Here is a 16,350-nt window from a genome sequence, read left to right on the forward strand (position 1 = left end):
AGCTGGAAATAGAATTTCTCTGGTTTTTATTTATTTATTTTTTTCTGGAGGAATGTTTATTTTGAGGTCAGAGTTTTGTCTTGGTGCCTCTCTGTGTAGCTTAGACGGGTGGCAAGAGGACCGCTCTGTCCACCCGTTCTCCCAGAGGAGGTACTTTAAAGTAAGTCGCCTTGATTTGGCTTCTCCTATTCAATTTGTATCTGTTCACAGATAATACCCCAAATCTTTTCACGAGACAGAGATTACCTTTCCACTGGCTAACTAGCGTATGTCAATTTTTTCATAATTCTTATCTTTTCCATAGTTCCTGGCATCTGGAAGTGATTTTATAAACAGTAGCAGTAGTCAACCAACATGTTTTTGGGGCTTTGTTTTGGGTGCAGTTGTCTAAGGCTCCCTTCCACAACCCACTCTAAAGCATTAGTTATTCATCTGTGAGCAGTTGTGGTTTCTACCTAACATCAAAATGTAAAGTTGCTGGCATCATTAAGGTTTCACTGAAGCATTGTCCCAGAAATGTCACAATTCCTGCTCAGGCCACAGTGCCACCAACATTCAAACAAAGATTTAGTGATTTCTTTTACAAAGGAATAGGTTATTAAAAACTTTTAAAATTTCAGAAGAGTTTTAGATTTTCAGTGAAGCTGTGAAGATAGTACAGAGAATTTGTCACCAATATTTTGGAATTTGTTTGAAAACTCTTAGGTTGCAGTTTCCTCTGGTGTTACATGGTGGTGACCCTATCTTTTGTCTGCTGGCTAAGTAGACTCTTTCAGGTGGTAGCTGGATCTCAGGCTCTTGTAATCTGAGTGGATTATATCAAGAAACCCTTATGCTGAAAAATCATTTCCCCCTCATTATATTTGTGCAGCTGTGGTCACTTTCTGATTTCTGGTGGCATGTGCTTCTGCCGGTCAGGGAAGTAATTGCAACACAAATAGGCCTTGATGGTTCCACTTAGCAGTCTTTGAGGATATTATGAGGGTGTACACTTTATGTCTATTACTTTGAAGTGTATGTAAAAACTGTGAATGTTAGCAAGGCTTTAGTGTGTGTATTGAGTATTGCAAGTAGACTTGACTTTTGCAGCTATCTTAGACCCAGATGGCCAAGTAAGCCATATTTTATAACAAAAATGTACAATGAAATATTTTACTGTATATGAAAACATTTTGTTCTTTTCTTATTCATAAAATATTATTTGTTGATTTTTTTTTGTTTTATTAGGAACTGATTTTAAATCAACTTTAGTGAGGTATGGTTTATGTACAATAAAATATATTCATTTTAAATGTACATTCCCATGAGTTTTGACATATTTACATCATTATATTTATGATCACATGAATGCATGTGGAATGCTAGAATGTTATGTAAATTAAATCATACAGCATGTGACCTTTTGAGATTGGCTCCCCCACCCCACCCCACCCCACTCCCCACTCAGCATAGTGCTCTTGCTTATACTTGGGTCATGTTTTTATTTTATTTTATTTTATTTTTATTTTTTTCCTGAAGTTGGAAACAGAGAGGCAGTCAGACAGACTCCCGCATGCGCCTGACCAGGATCCACCCGGCATGCCCACCAGGGGGCGATGCTCTGCCCATCTGGGTTGTTGCTCTGTTGCAACCAGAGCCACTCTAGCACCTGAGGCGAAGCCATGGAGCCATCCTCAGTGCCTGGGCCAGCTTTTGCTCCAATGGAGCCTCAACTGCGGGAGGGGAAGAGAGAGACAGAGAGGAAAGAGAGGGGCAGGGGTGGAGAAGTAGATGGGCGCGGAGAAGTAGATGGGCGCCTCTCTTGTGTGCTCTGGCCGGGAATCGAACCTGGGACTCCTGCACGCCAGGCCGACGCTCTACCACTGAGTCAACCGGCCAGGGCCGTGGGTCATGTTTTTAAATCCACTCTACCAGTCAGTCCACTTGGCCTCCTCCACCTGGTGGGGGAGGAGAGTAGCACCTTGTTATTGCTGAGTGGGATGGAAGCCTAGGTCCTGGTGTGGTCTTCCCTCACATTTTGGGAGGGAGACCTCAGCAACACCAAGTAAGGATGAAAGTCTCAGATATCCAGCCAGATTTCTGGAGGGTGATGTCAGAGGTACCTTGTTGCAGCCAGCCAAGAGTGGAAGTATAGGGAGACGTGTAGCCATCTCATCTTTAGTTCCTCCCCCACCCACACTATTTTCTTCTGCCTAGTCCTATTTCATTCTATAGAAATACCACAATTTGTTTATCCACTTATCTGTTGATGCACATTTGGATTGTTTCCTATTTTTGACTTTATGAATAATGCTGCTTTGAACATCATTCACTACTTTTATGAACACAGATCATCAAGTTTTTGTGTGGACTAGTGTTGTCATTTCTCTTGAACAAACACTTAGAGGTGGAATTGGTGAGTCACATGGTAATTATGCCTTTAACTTTACAAGAAACTGTCAAACTGTTTTCCAAAGTAGTTGTACCATTTTACTTTCCAATCAGCAATGTTTCAGTTCCCCTCCATCTTCACCAACATTTGGTATCAATCTTTTAAGTTTTAGTCATCCTCATTTTAATTTTCATTTAAACCAGTGACTGGTGACTGATGATGTTGAACATCTTTTCATGTGCTTGTTTGCCATTTATAGATCTTCTTTGTAATGTATCTATAAAAATACTTGGCCTATTTTGTTTTATTGGGCTCTTTGTCTTTTTATTATAGAGTTGTAAAAGTTCTTTATACATTCTGGATACACTTTTTTTTTTATTTTGATGCTATATGTTTTATATATATTTTCTCCCAGTCTCTGGGTTGTCTTTTCAGTGTCTTTGAAGTGTCTTTTAATGAGAACTGTTGTAACCTCTCAGGGGCCTCACCACCCTGAGTCTGGCCTCTCAGCTTTTCCATTTCCTGTGTAACCAATTTCCTTTATTTGGTTTGAAAAACTCAGGTTGGTGCCTGTTTTCCTGACTGATCCTGACTAGTACAAGTGGGATGTTCGTCATCCTTGGTCTAATCTGAGTGATTTTTGGAAGAAGGTTATGTGGTATAGACTAAGACAGCATTAACCACAGGGCTGTAATAGGGTAAATCCCATTTAAAGGGGGAGTAAGCACTGTAGGCTTCCCTGGTTACACAGAAAGGAAATGGACAAAAGGTAACATCTCTGCATGGTAGAATTTTGGGTGATTTTTATATTATTTTTTTTCTTCTTTTATGTTTATCCAAATTACCTGCATTTTCTATAATGCACATGGATTGTTTTGGCATAAAGAAAAAATTGCTAGCATGCCATATTCGTTAAGCCAATGAAAGAATGTTGAACATGGCCCTGGCTGGTTCCCTCAGTGATAGAGCCTCGGCCAACCATGTGGATGTCCCAGGTTTGATTCCTGCTCAGGGCACACAGGAGAGGCAACCATCTGCTTCTCTACAACTTTACCTCCCCTTCTCTCTTTCTCTTTCTCTCTCTCTCTCTCTCTCTCTCTCTCTCTCTCTCTCTCTTCCCCTCCCTCAACCATGGCTCGATTGGTTCTAGCACATTAACCCTAGACTCTGAGGGGGCTCTGCCTCGGACACTAAAAATAGCTTGGTTGTGAGCATGGCCCCAGATGGGCAGAGCATCAGCCCTAGATGGGGGATGCCAGGTGGATCCTGGTTGGGGTGCATGCGAGAGTCTCTCTCTCTCTTTCTCCCCTCCTCTCACTCAGAAAAGAAGGGGGTAAAAAGAATGTTGAACAGCTTGACCAGGCAGTGGCCCAGTGGATAGAGCATCGGACTTGGGTGCAGAGGACCCAGGTTCGAAACCCCGAGGTTGCCGGTTTGAGCGTGGACTCATCTCCTTTGAACAAGGCTCACCAGCTTGAGTCCAAGGTCACTGGCTTGAGCAAGAGGTCGCATGGTCTGTTGTAGCCCCCCCCCCCCAGTCAAGGCACATATGAGAAAGCAATCAATGAACAACTAAGGTGCTGCAACAAAGAATTGATGCTTCCCATCTCTCTCCATTCCTGTCTGTCTGTCCCTATCTGTCCCTCTCTCTGTCTCAGTCACACACACACAAAAAGAATGTTGAACATGTTGTGCACAGCAAGACATGCATGGAAGAGGCTGACCCCATAAAACTACTATGGCTTCCAAAATTTTTTCAGCTTTATTGAGGTATAATTGACAAAATTGTAATATGTTTAAAGTATACCATGATGATTTGCTGTTTCCATTGTGAAAGGATTCCCTTCATTGAGTTAACACACCTATCACCTCACATAGTTACCTTTTATTTTTTTATTTTTTGGTGGGAACACTTAAATTTTACTCTCTTAACAAATTTTAATTATACAATGCAGTATGATCAACTACAGCAACCATGCTATATGTTAGCTCCTTAGACCTTAATCATCTTAGAACTGAAAATGTGTGCCTTTTCTTACCAACCTCTTCCCATTTGTCCCAATCCCTAGCCCCAGGCAATCACCATTCCATTCTCTGTTTCTAAGAGCTCGACTTAAAAAAATGTTTTAGACTCCACATATACAAGTGACACTATGCAGTGTTTGTCTTTGGCTCTCCAGATCTTTAAATTGGTGGTATTAATATTGCATCGGAAAATTTTCCATGTTGCTGATATGTTTTCTCAATAAACTTTTACTGTGGCATAATACTGTATTTATGGAGACTTTGCACAGATAGCATAAGGGAACTCTTATACTGGCCTCACCCATTGTGTCTCTTCCAATGTTATCAGCTTACATTACTGTAGTTCATTGGTCAAAATTAAGAAACCGCCACCGGTACATTACTATTAACTAAACTCTGAAATTTATTTGGATTTTACCAGTTTTCCTATTAATGTAAATTGTAAACTTCAGGGTCCAAGCTAGGACGCCACATTATATTTACTTTATGTCTCCTTTGTCTCTGTGACAGTTTCTCAGTTATTCCTTATTTTTATAACTTTGACAGGTTGAGGCAGTACTTGTCAAGTATTTTGTAGAATTTCCCTCAAATTGAGTTTGTCTGATGCTTTTCTCAGGATTAGATATGGTGTTATGTGTTTTTGAAGAGATACCCCAGAGATGCCACGCCCTTCTTATCATTCCAGGGTGTGTGTGATAGTGACGTGATATCACTGATGGTATGAATCTTAGTCACTTGGTTGAGGCAGAGTTGGTCGGGTTTATCCACTGTCGAGTTACTCTTTTCCCCTTTACCTACTCTATTCTTTGAAACTGAGTCACTAAATCCAGCCCACAGTCAAAAGAAGTGGAGAAAACCATGGCCCTCTTTCCAGAGCAGGGAGTATCTTCATATACTATTTGAAATTCTGTTTCTTCTCCCCATTTATTATTTGTGGAATCATTCCTTTATACCAGTGAATATACTTACTTTGTACTATCGGTTATAATTTAATATGACATTATTTATCTTGTTACCCAAATTATTCCAGCTTTGACCATTGGTGGCTCTTTTAGAGTGGCTCTATTGTCCCCTTACCATGTTTCCACTCTTTTATCTGTTCTGGCATTATAAGATGTTCCAGACTCCTATTGTATTTTCTCTGCCCCAGAGTTGAGTCAGAGCCTCCGAGTCAGCCAATTTCTCAAAGAGCCCCAGTTTATTGGGTTGAGAGATGGTATTTAGAACTCAAGACTTGGGTGTTAGGAGTAGCTTCATGGTTTTCATAACTATGGATTTCACTTATTTCATTTACTAGATTGCACCAATTAATGTGGCTACTCTGAGTTTTACAGTTAGTAGTAATAATGTTAAAGAATTATTTTAAAGTTTTCTCCTTCTGTTGAATTCTTTCTGAAGAGCAAGTTTCTAGCAGAATTAATGGGGAAAAGGTGATGGATATTTTTGTTTCTAAACACTTGGATGCAAATTATTATACATAAGATAGTACTAATACATATTGTCTCCAAGAACTTATAAATGCACTAGTTTCACTTCACCTTTTAGAATAAATAGAAAAGTATAAAATAAAAAATCATCTCTCTTTCCAGTTCCCACACAGCTGCTTCCTGGAGACCATGGTATTAGTTTGCTATATACCCTTTTAGAGTTTCTGAATGAACAAACCAGCAAAAGAAATGCATGCGGAAGGGAGCATACTAAAACACACTGTTTTTGTTGTTGTTGTTTTTAGGTGAGAGAAGGGGAGATAGAGAGACAGGCTCCCACATGCGACATCTGGGACTGATGCTCAGGACACAGCTATCCTCAGCACTTGAGGCCAACATGCTTGGACCAGCGGAGCTTTCCTCAGCACCCAGATTCTCGCTCAAACCAGTTGAGCCACTGGCTGTGGGAGAGGAAGGGTAAGAGAAGGGGAGAGGGAGGGGGAGAGAAGCAGATGGTCACTTCTCCTGCGTGCCCTGACTGGGAATTGAACCCTGGACTTCCGCACTTGGGGCCGATGCTTTATCCACTGAGCCACTGGCCAGGGCAAAAACACATTGTTCTTAATCTTGCCTTTTTTATTTGTATTTTGGAACTCTTTCTATATTAACACAGAGAATTGCCTTATTCCTTTTACAGATACAAAATATTTCATTGTATAAGTTTACTGTATTTATTTACTTATTTATGTATGTATATATGTAATAAAATTTATTGGGGTGACATTGCTTAATAAGATTGAATAGGTTACATATGTATATTTCTTTTTATTCAAGTGTACATTTTTATGATACAGGATCTGTATATTGCATTGTGTGCCCACCATCCAAAGTCAAATCATCTTTCATCGCCATATATTTGACCCCCTTTACTCTTTACAACCCCCCACACACTTCCCTTCCCTCTGGTAGCCTCCATACTGTTGACTGTGTCTATGAGATTTCTAGGTTGTTCATTTGTTGTTTTCAGTTTTATATCCCACATATGAGCAAAATCATACCGTTCTAAAGTTTTCTGTCTGACATATTTCATTTAGCATGATATTCTCAAGGTCGATCTGTGTTTTTGAAAATGGCAGTATTTTATCTTTTCTTATGGCTGAGTAGTAGTCCATTGTATGTACCACATCTTCTTTATCCAATCATCTATAGAAGGGCACTTTGTTTTTTCCATGTCTTAGCCCCCATCAATAATGTTACAGTGAATATAGGAGTGCATATATCTTGGCAAATAAATGTTTTCAAGTTTTTCAGGTAGATACCCAGAAGAGTGGTTGCTGGGTCTTATGGTAACTCTATTCTTAATCTTTTGAGGACTCTCTATATTGTTTTCCGCAGTTGCTGTACCATTTACATTCCCACCAGCAGTGAATGAGGGTTCCTTTTAGCCAGTCATCCACTAATGGACATTTAGATCTCCCCAGTCTTTTACTAAAGCAAACACTGAGGCAATGACTAACCTTCTACTCACATTACTTTGCCTTTGTGCAAGAATATTTGAATAATGATTTCTCAGATATATGTATTACTCCTGGATCAAAGGGTATATACATCTGTAATCTTGTTGGATATTACCGTATTGCCCTGGATGGGAGTTATATCCAATTTATAACCTCTAGCAACATATAGACTGTGATTATCCTATTATACTGTTATATACAGAGAAGCATGTTATTAAACACATGAGTTAATGTGTCTAAAACACTTAGAACAGTGAATGAAGCTTAGCAAGAGAGTAATTACTTTTGTTATTGTTATTATTAGATTTTTGCCAATCTGATTGGTGAAAATGGTACCTTATCATCCCTTCAGTTGCTTTTGTCTTATTATGTATGAGGTTGAATCTCTTTTCATGTTTAAAACCCATTTGTAGTCCCTTTCTGTGACCTCGCTTTGCATGTCTTCTGCCATTTGTTGATGATCTTTTTTATCCCTTCATTCATAAGCACTCTTTAAATACTAGGGAGATTAGCCCTTGTGGTGAGAATGGGAAATGTTTATTCCCAGTTAGTCATTTGTCTCATCAATCTTTGTTTTTATGGATGCTGGAATTTGAGTCATGGTTAGAAAAGCTGTCATGGTTTCATTTTTACATTTAACTACTTTATTCATGGGGAATATATCCTGAAAGATGGCATGAGGTTTGAAATGTCTTAAAATTTTGTTAATTTAACACCTGTAAATTAGAACCTTGGTAATATTTGTTTCTTCATTGATTTGATTCTTGGTGAGGTAGAACTTTGTTCTTTGCATTTTTTTCTGATTATATTTCACCTTAGGTCTGTACCTACTTTTTTATACATTAATGTTTAGAATCTCAATAATTTTCTTACCAACCTGCAAGTATTCTTTATGTACATTTATTGAAAATATTTTCCTAGCCTATTTTTGTTGTTTTGTATTTATTAAGTTCCATGAAGTTTTAGCCTTTTTTTTTTTTTTTTTTTTTTTGGTATTTATCTGAAGTGAGAAGCGGGGAGGCAGAGAGACTCCTGCATGCACCTGACTGGGATCCACCTGGCATGCCCACTAGGGGGCTGTGCTCTGCCCATCTGGGCCATTGCTCCATTGCAACTGGAGCCAGTCTAGTGCCTGAGACGGAGGCCATGGAGCCATCATTAGCTTCTGGACCAACTTTGTTCCAATAGATCCTCGGGTGTGAGAGGAGAAGAGAGAGACAGAGAAAGGAGAGAGGGTTGGGTGAAGAAGTAGATATGCACTTCTCCTGTGTGCTCTGGCTGGGAATTGAACCCGAGACTTCCACACACTGGGCTGACACTCTGCCACTGAGCCAACCGGCCAGGGCTGAAGTTTTAGCTTTTTATACATTAAATATTTACCTCTATACCTCATTTAGATAGTCATTATTGCTATGTCTTCATGTCTTATAGAACCAAAAACTAAAATGGAGTCACTTAAGTCAGTCAGTGCAGAAGACAGTCAATGAGGCACATAAAAGAAACTTAACCTAACCTTACAGAAATATACTCTTCTCAGAAATCAGCTGAGGATACCACCAGTCCTCAATCGCCACTTCTGAACATGTCATCTCTGTATTTCTTGTACCCCTGATCCAGCTACCCTGATGCAAATAAAGAAGACCACTAGGCAACCAATCAGCTGAAAAACTGAATAACTTCCCTATTTATCCCATAAAAACCCCTTAGTCTGTGAGCAACTCAGAACTCATTGCTTCTGTAGCCTCAGGTTTTCTGACTTGCAGGTCAAAACCCTCACAACAAACTCATCTTTCTGCTTTGTTTTATTCAATGTGCAGAGTTTGGTTATTGACAGTTTCACCTGCTATTAATTGCAGCCAGTAAAATGTTTATTTTAGATATTGTATTTGCCATCTCTAGAAGTTCCATTTGGTAATTATTTCTTTTATTTCTCTTCTTATTTTATAATTTTTGAAATAGCTGTTCTAAAGGCCTTGTCTGCCCATTTCATTATCTCTGTTTCTACTGACCATCTATATTCTTTGGGTTATGGGTCACACTTTTCCACTTCTTTGCACTGTTAGTAATTTTTATTAGATGCCAATTATTGTGAATTTTATATTGCCGAGTAAGATTTTGTTGTATCCCATTAAGTGGGACTTTATTTGGCCCTGACCAGTTGGCTCAGTGGATTGAGCATCAGCCCAGGGGACGTCCTGGGCTTGATCCCTAGTCAGGGCATACATGAGCAGTGACCATCTGCTTCTCTTCTCCTTCCTTGCCCTTTTTCTCCCTCATCTCTTCCCACAGCGAGTGGCTCTATTGGTTCAAGCATTAGCCCCAGGCACTGAGGATAGCTCGGTTGTTCTGAGTGTTGGCCTCAGGCTCCGTTGATTTGAGCATCAGCCCCAGATGGGAGGTTGCCAGGTGGATTCTGGTTGGGGTGCATATGGGAGTCTGTCTATCTACCCTCCTCTCACTTTAAATAAATAAATAAATAATAAGACTTCATTCCGTCTAATAGTAATTTACTTGTGTATCTCCCTGATCTTTTGAGACTTGCTTTTAAGCATTTTGGGGACAGATCTAGAGTAGCTTATACTCAACGTTAACTTAGCCCCATTGCTGTAGGAGACTCTCCTGATGTCTTTGCTGAATGCCCCATGTATTTAATGATCCTTCTTCACTCTTGCTAGTGGGTAGTGAAGAGTATCCCATCCTGTGTGAACCCAGGGGATTTTTGACTTACATGTCCATGAGTAATTTTTCCCTTTCTGAAAACTTGTTTGCCCAGCCTACTGCTATTTCACCCTCGGTCAGGTTTGTATTCAGCCCAACACTCAAGGAGAGAGACACCCATGCACCAGATTTCTGGAGCTCTTTCTCTGCGACTGTCCTGCTCTCTGCTGTTCTGCCGCCAATTCCACCTCTGTCTCCCTGAGCTCTTGCTCTCTGTTTCCTCAATTCCTCAAGCTCTGTCTGAGATTCCCCTCCTTGTGTTATATTCCAGAAATTGCCTCTAGGCAGAAAACCTGCACAATTATAGAATTCATTTAATCTGTTTCCTTTTACAATCCTATGCTTCCTGTTTTCCTATGTTGGAGAATGGATGTTTTGAAACTTTTTTTTTAATAGCAGGAGGACAAGTCCCATAGTAGCTACCAAATCTTTAACTTTTTTTTTTTTTTCCATTTTTCCAAAGCTGGAAACGGGGAGGCAGTCAGACAGACTCCCGCATGCGCCCGACCAGGATCCACCCAGCATGCCCACCAGGGGGTGATGTTCTGCCCCTCTGGGGCGTCCCTCTGTTGCATCCAGAGCCATTCTAGCGCCTGAGGCAGAGGCCACAGAGCCATCCCCAGCGCCCGGGCCATCTTTGCTCCAATGGAGCCTCAGCTGCGGGAGGGGAAGAGAGAGACAGAGAGGAAGGAGAGGGGGAGGGGTAGAGAAGCAGGTGGGCGCTTCTCCTGTGTGCCCTGGCCAGAAATCGAACCCGGGACTCCTGCATGCCAGGCCGACGCTCTACCGCTGAGCCAACCGGCCAGGGCTGAAATCTTTAACTTTTTATATGTTATTTTCTCTGTGATTATTTCTATTATATAAATCTGATAAAATCCGTATCCTTCTATTATATTATTATAAAAATATAATAGCCCTTCATAGAAAAAGAAGATGGTTTGGTAGTGATTATGCAGGAGTGAGTTTAAGAGATACTGCAATCAGAACAAATATTACGATCTGATCATTGTACATGGTGTGTGCGCACACTTGTGTGACAGACAATGACACTAAAGTGACTTACAGTTGTAACAGGGAAGGTAGTGCAACTTAAGGCTTTCAGCCAAACCTGACCAGGCAATGGTTCAGTGGATAGAGCAACAAACTGGGATGCAGAGGACCCAGGTTCAAAACCCTAAGGTCTTCGGCTTTAGTGTGGGTTCATCCAGCTTGAGCACATGCTTGTTGGCTTGGGCTTGAGTGTAGTATCATAGACATGACCCCATGGTTGCTGGCCTGAGCCCAAAGGTCACTGGCTTGAAGTCCAAGGTCGCTGGCTTCAGCAAGGTGTCACTTGCTCTGCTGTAGCCTCCCGTCAAGATGTATGAGAAAGCAATCAATGAACAACAAATGTGCTGCAATAAAGAATTGATGCTTTTATCTCTCTCCCTTCCTGTCTGTCCCCATTTGTCCCATTCTCTGACTCTCTGTCTCTATCAAAAAAAAAAAAAATGGCTTTTAGCCAAATGAAAGAATCTTGTTCTCATCTTGAGGTGATGTCATTTATTTTTTTTTTACAATTTGAGTAAGAAGATGAAGGTACACATCCCAAGAAGACATGACAATGTTAAAGAAGTCATACCATATAAACCAATGGTAGTCAACCTGGTCCCTACTGCCTACTAGTGGGCGTTCCAGCTTTCATGGTGGGCAGTAGTGGAACAACCAAAGTATAAATAAAAAGATAGATTTAACTATAGTAAGTTGTTTTATAAAGATTTATTCTGCCAAACTTAGCGAAAATCCGACATAAAATACTTGGTATTTATTATTATATGCTTTAACTTGCTGTAACTCTGTTTTATAAATTTTATAAAGTAAAGTTACTCCCTTACTTTATAAATCACCATTACTGTGGAACTAGTGGGCGGTTAGAAACTTTTACTACTAACAGAGATACAAAATTGGGCAGTAGAGGAGGCGACAAGATGGCGATGGAGTAGGCGGACGTACCAACTTCCACCTCCCAGAACCAAAGTGGATTACAACTTAATTTTAAGAACCATCATCTGGAAAAACCAACTTTGGACTAAACTAAGAAGACTCTTCAGCCAAGGAACACTGAAGAAGCCACACTGAGACTGGTAGGAAAAGTGGAAACGTGGAGAGACTCACATGGCAGGAAGTGAGTTTAGCGGAGAGGTGAGGGTCCTGGGCCCCAGGAACAAAGTCCCAGCCTGCAGCCCCAGAGCCTAGAAGAGGTGTATGGACAGTATTTAGCTGGAAACATGTCAGGATACTGTTTGTGAGAAAGAGACTGATTTCTCAGACCCAGGATTCTTCTTAAAGGGACCACGCAGAAAACTTCTCTCACAACCACTCACCTGGGGCTCTGGGGGATGGAGAGAGAGGAGAGGATCTCTGTAGCAGGAAAGAGTATAATCTAGGAGCCACAGGGAGAAACACTTTGAGAGACAGCCACCCTAACCCCTGGGCTGAGTCACTCCCCAAATCTGAAGTGAATATTTCCCCTGGAAACAGCAATACCAGCAAAGGGAAGCAGGACACCAGCCAAACAAGCTCTCCGCAGTACTTAGAGCAGAGTTGCTTAGAAGGAGGGAGCTTTTGGGACTACAGCAGTGAGTCTTAGGGTCTGAGCTGCAGCACCCCCACCCACATGGCTGAGGGCTTGCCAGGGGCAGGCGGTGGCAGGACATGGAAGTGTGGTTCTGTCGGCAAGGGCGGAAACCGGCTGGCCACCACTGGGCCCAGGTATGAGCTCAGTCTTGCCCGGTTGGGCAGGAGGGGACGCAGGAAAGTGGTCAAGCCCATCTGCGGGCCACCTGCAGTTCAGCCTGTGGGGGAAGGGCAGGAGCCCCAGAAGGGGCAGAGACCCGCCCTTGAGTAAGGGTGCAGGAGCACATACTTGCTCTGCCCCACAGAACCGAGGCTTGTGGCCTGATGCAGGAGCCAGCTGCTCCCGTGGGGGTGGAGTGAAAGCCCAGAATCAGGCGGAGACCCGCAACTGAGCAAAGGTGCTCACCCCTGCCCTCAGGGCCGAGCATAACGCCACCCGTGGGGGCGGGGCGAAGGCCAAGGCCACCAAGGCTTGTACACCCAGCACGTGATCACAGCCACTCCCATGAAGGAGAGGCGGAAACCACAGCAACAGCCCCAGTGGGCTGGTATCGGCAACACCCATACCCAAACACCCTAGGCAGCAACAGCAGAGGGGGTGGCAGGCCTGCAGACAGACCACACCTAGGGAACACAGAGGCCACACCCAGTGGACTCCAGTGGCCAAAATCTTCTTTTACCCAGACAAAATGAGAAGGCAGAGAAATGCAACACAAATGAATCAAGAGAAATCCCCAGAAAAAGGACCTGAATGAGTCAGATATAACCAAATTACCAGATGCAGAGTTTAAAATAACAATTGTTAGAATGCTCAAAGATCTTAGAACAACAATAGTTGGTCATTACGAACACCTAAATAAAGAGATAGCAAATATAAAAAAGAACATTGAAATAATAAAAAAGAATCAGTCAGAAATGAAAAATACAATATCAGAAATGAAGAACACAATGGAAGGAATTAAAAGCAGAATGGATGAAGCTAAGAATCAAATCAGCGAGTTAGAAGGCAAGATAAATGAAGGCACAGAAGCAGAGCAGAAAAAAGAAAAGAGACTCAAAAAGTCCGAGGAAACTCTAAGAGAGCTCTGTGAAAACATGAAGAGAAATAACATCCACATCATAGGGGTTCCTGAAGAAGAAGAGAAAGAACAAGGGATAGGGACTTTATTCAAACGTATCGTAGCTGAAAACTTCCCTAAATTAAGGCAGGAAAACATCTCATAAGTTCAAGAAGCACAGAGAACTCCATTAAAGAGAAACCCAAAGAAATCTATACCAAGACACACCATAATTAAAATACCAAAGCTAAGTGATAAAGAGAAAATATTAAAAGCTGCTAGAGAAAAAAAGGCTATCACCTACAAAGGAGCCCCCATAAGGATGACTTCCGACTTCTCAATAGAAACACTTGAGGCCAGAAGGGAATGGCAAGAAATATCAAGTAATGCAGAACAAGAGCCTACAACCAAGACTACTTTATCCAGCAAGGCTATCATTTAAAATTAAAGGAGAAATAAAAAGCTTCCCAGACAAAAAACAACTCAAGGAATTCATTACAACCAAACCAAACCAATGCTACAGGAAATGTTGAGGGGCCTGTTGTAAACAGATCAAAGTGGAAAAAGAATATAGCAAAAGAGGAATACAGCTTTAAAGAATAAAATGGCAATGAACAACTACATATCAATAATAACCTTAAATGTAAATGGATTAAATGATCCAATCAACAGACATAGGATAGCTGCATGGATAAGAAAACAGGACCCATACATATGCTGTCTACAAGAGACACACCTTAAAACAAAAGATGCACATAGACTGAAGGTAAAAATATGGAAAAAAACATTTCATGCAAATGGAAATGAAAAAAAAGCTGGGTAGCAATACTTATATCAGACAAAATGGACTTTAAAACAAAGGATATAGTAAGAGATAAAGAAGGCCACTATGTAATGATAAAGGGAGCAATCCAACAGGAAGATATAACTATTATAAATATCTATGCACCTAATATAGGAGCACCTAAATATATAAAGCAGACTTTGATGGATATAAAGGGCGAAACCAACAGCAATACTATAATATTAGGGGATTTCAGTACCCCACTAACATCACTAGATAGATCCTCAAGAAAGAAAATTAACAAAGAAACAGCAGACTTAAAGGACACACTAGATCAACTGGATTTAATAGATATATTCAGAACCTTTCACCCTAAAGCAGCAGAATATACATTCTTTTCAAGTGCTCATGGTACATTCTCTAGGATAGACCACATGTTAGGGCACAAAAGTGGTTTCAACAAATTTAAGAAGATTGAAATCATATCAAATACTTTCTCTGATCACAATGACATGAAACTAGAAATCAACCACAACAGAAAAACTGAAAAATTCTCAAACACATGGAAACTAAATAGCAGGTTGTTAAATAATGAATGGATTAAGAATGAGATCAAAGAAGAAATAAAAAATTCCTAGAAATGAATGATAATGAACATATAACAACTCAAAATTTATGGGAAACAGCAAAAGCAGTACTGAGAGGGAAGTTCATAGCACTACAGGCACACTTTAAGAAGCTAGAAAAAAGCTCAAATAAACAACTTAATCCTGCATCTAAAAGAACTAGAAAAAGAACAGCAAGTAAAGCCCAAATGTAGTAAAAAGAAGGAAATAATAAAGATCAGAGCAGAAATAAATGACATAGAGGCTAAAGAAACAATACAGAGGATCAATGAAACTAGGAGCTGTTTCTTTGAAAAGGTAAATAAGATCGATGAACCTTTAACTAGACTCACCATGAAAAAGAAGAGAGAGGACTCAAAAATAATTAGAAATCAGAGTGGAGAAATAACAACTGACACAACAGAAATACAAAACATTGTAAGAAAATACTATGAAGAACTGTATGCCAAAAAACTAGACAACCTAGATGAAATGGACAAATTCCTTGAAACATACAATCTTCCCAAAATAAATCTGGAAGAATCAGAACACATAAACAGATCAGTTACACCAAATGAGACCGAAACAGTTATCAAAAACCTCCCAACAAAGAAAAGTCCTGGGCCTGATGGCTTCACAAGTAAATTCTACCAAATATTCAAAGAAGAACTAACTCCTATCCTTCTCAAGCTATTTCAAAAAATTCAAGAGGAAGGAAGACTTCCAAGCTCCTTTTATGAGGCAAGCATAATTCTGATTCCAAAACCAGGCAAAGACAACACAAAGAAAGAAAATTATAGGCCAATATCCCTGATGAATATAGATGCTAAAATCCTCAACAAAATAGTATCAAACCGGATCCAGCAATACATGAAATAAATCATACACCATGATTAAGTGGGATTTATTATTAGGAGGCAAGGCTGGTACAATATTCGCAAATCAATAAATGTGATTCATCACATAAACAAAAGGAAGGAGAAAAACCACATGATAACTTCAATAGGTGCAGAAAAAGCATTTGATAAAATCTAGCACCCATTCATGATCAAAACTCTCAGTATAGTGAGAATACAGGGAACATATCTCAACATGATAAAGGCCATCTATGACAAATCCATGGCAACATCATACTCAATGGGCAAAAATTAAAAGCAATTCTCTTAAGATCAGGAACAAGGCAGAGGTGCCCCCTTTCACCACTCTTATTCAACATAATTCTGGAAGTC

General features: G+C 40.5%; 1 long non-coding RNA gene across 2 annotated transcripts in view; it reads left to right on the top strand.

Moving 5' to 3' along the window:
- The window catches only part of LOC136391555 (uncharacterized), a 114,762-nt gene that overhangs the window by 25,630 nt on the left and 72,782 nt on the right, over window positions 1–16,350 (top strand). For both annotated transcript variants that reach the window (XR_010748870.1, XR_010748869.1), the window contains exon 2: window positions 6,129–6,300. This is a non-coding gene — a long non-coding RNA (uncharacterized lncRNA). The remainder of the gene's footprint in view (window positions 1–6,128; window positions 6,301–16,350) is intronic.

This window comes from Saccopteryx leptura, chromosome 2, assembly GCF_036850995.1.
Source record: "Saccopteryx leptura isolate mSacLep1 chromosome 2, mSacLep1_pri_phased_curated, whole genome shotgun sequence".
NCBI classification, from domain to species: Eukaryota; Metazoa; Chordata; class Mammalia; order Chiroptera; family Emballonuridae; genus Saccopteryx; species Saccopteryx leptura.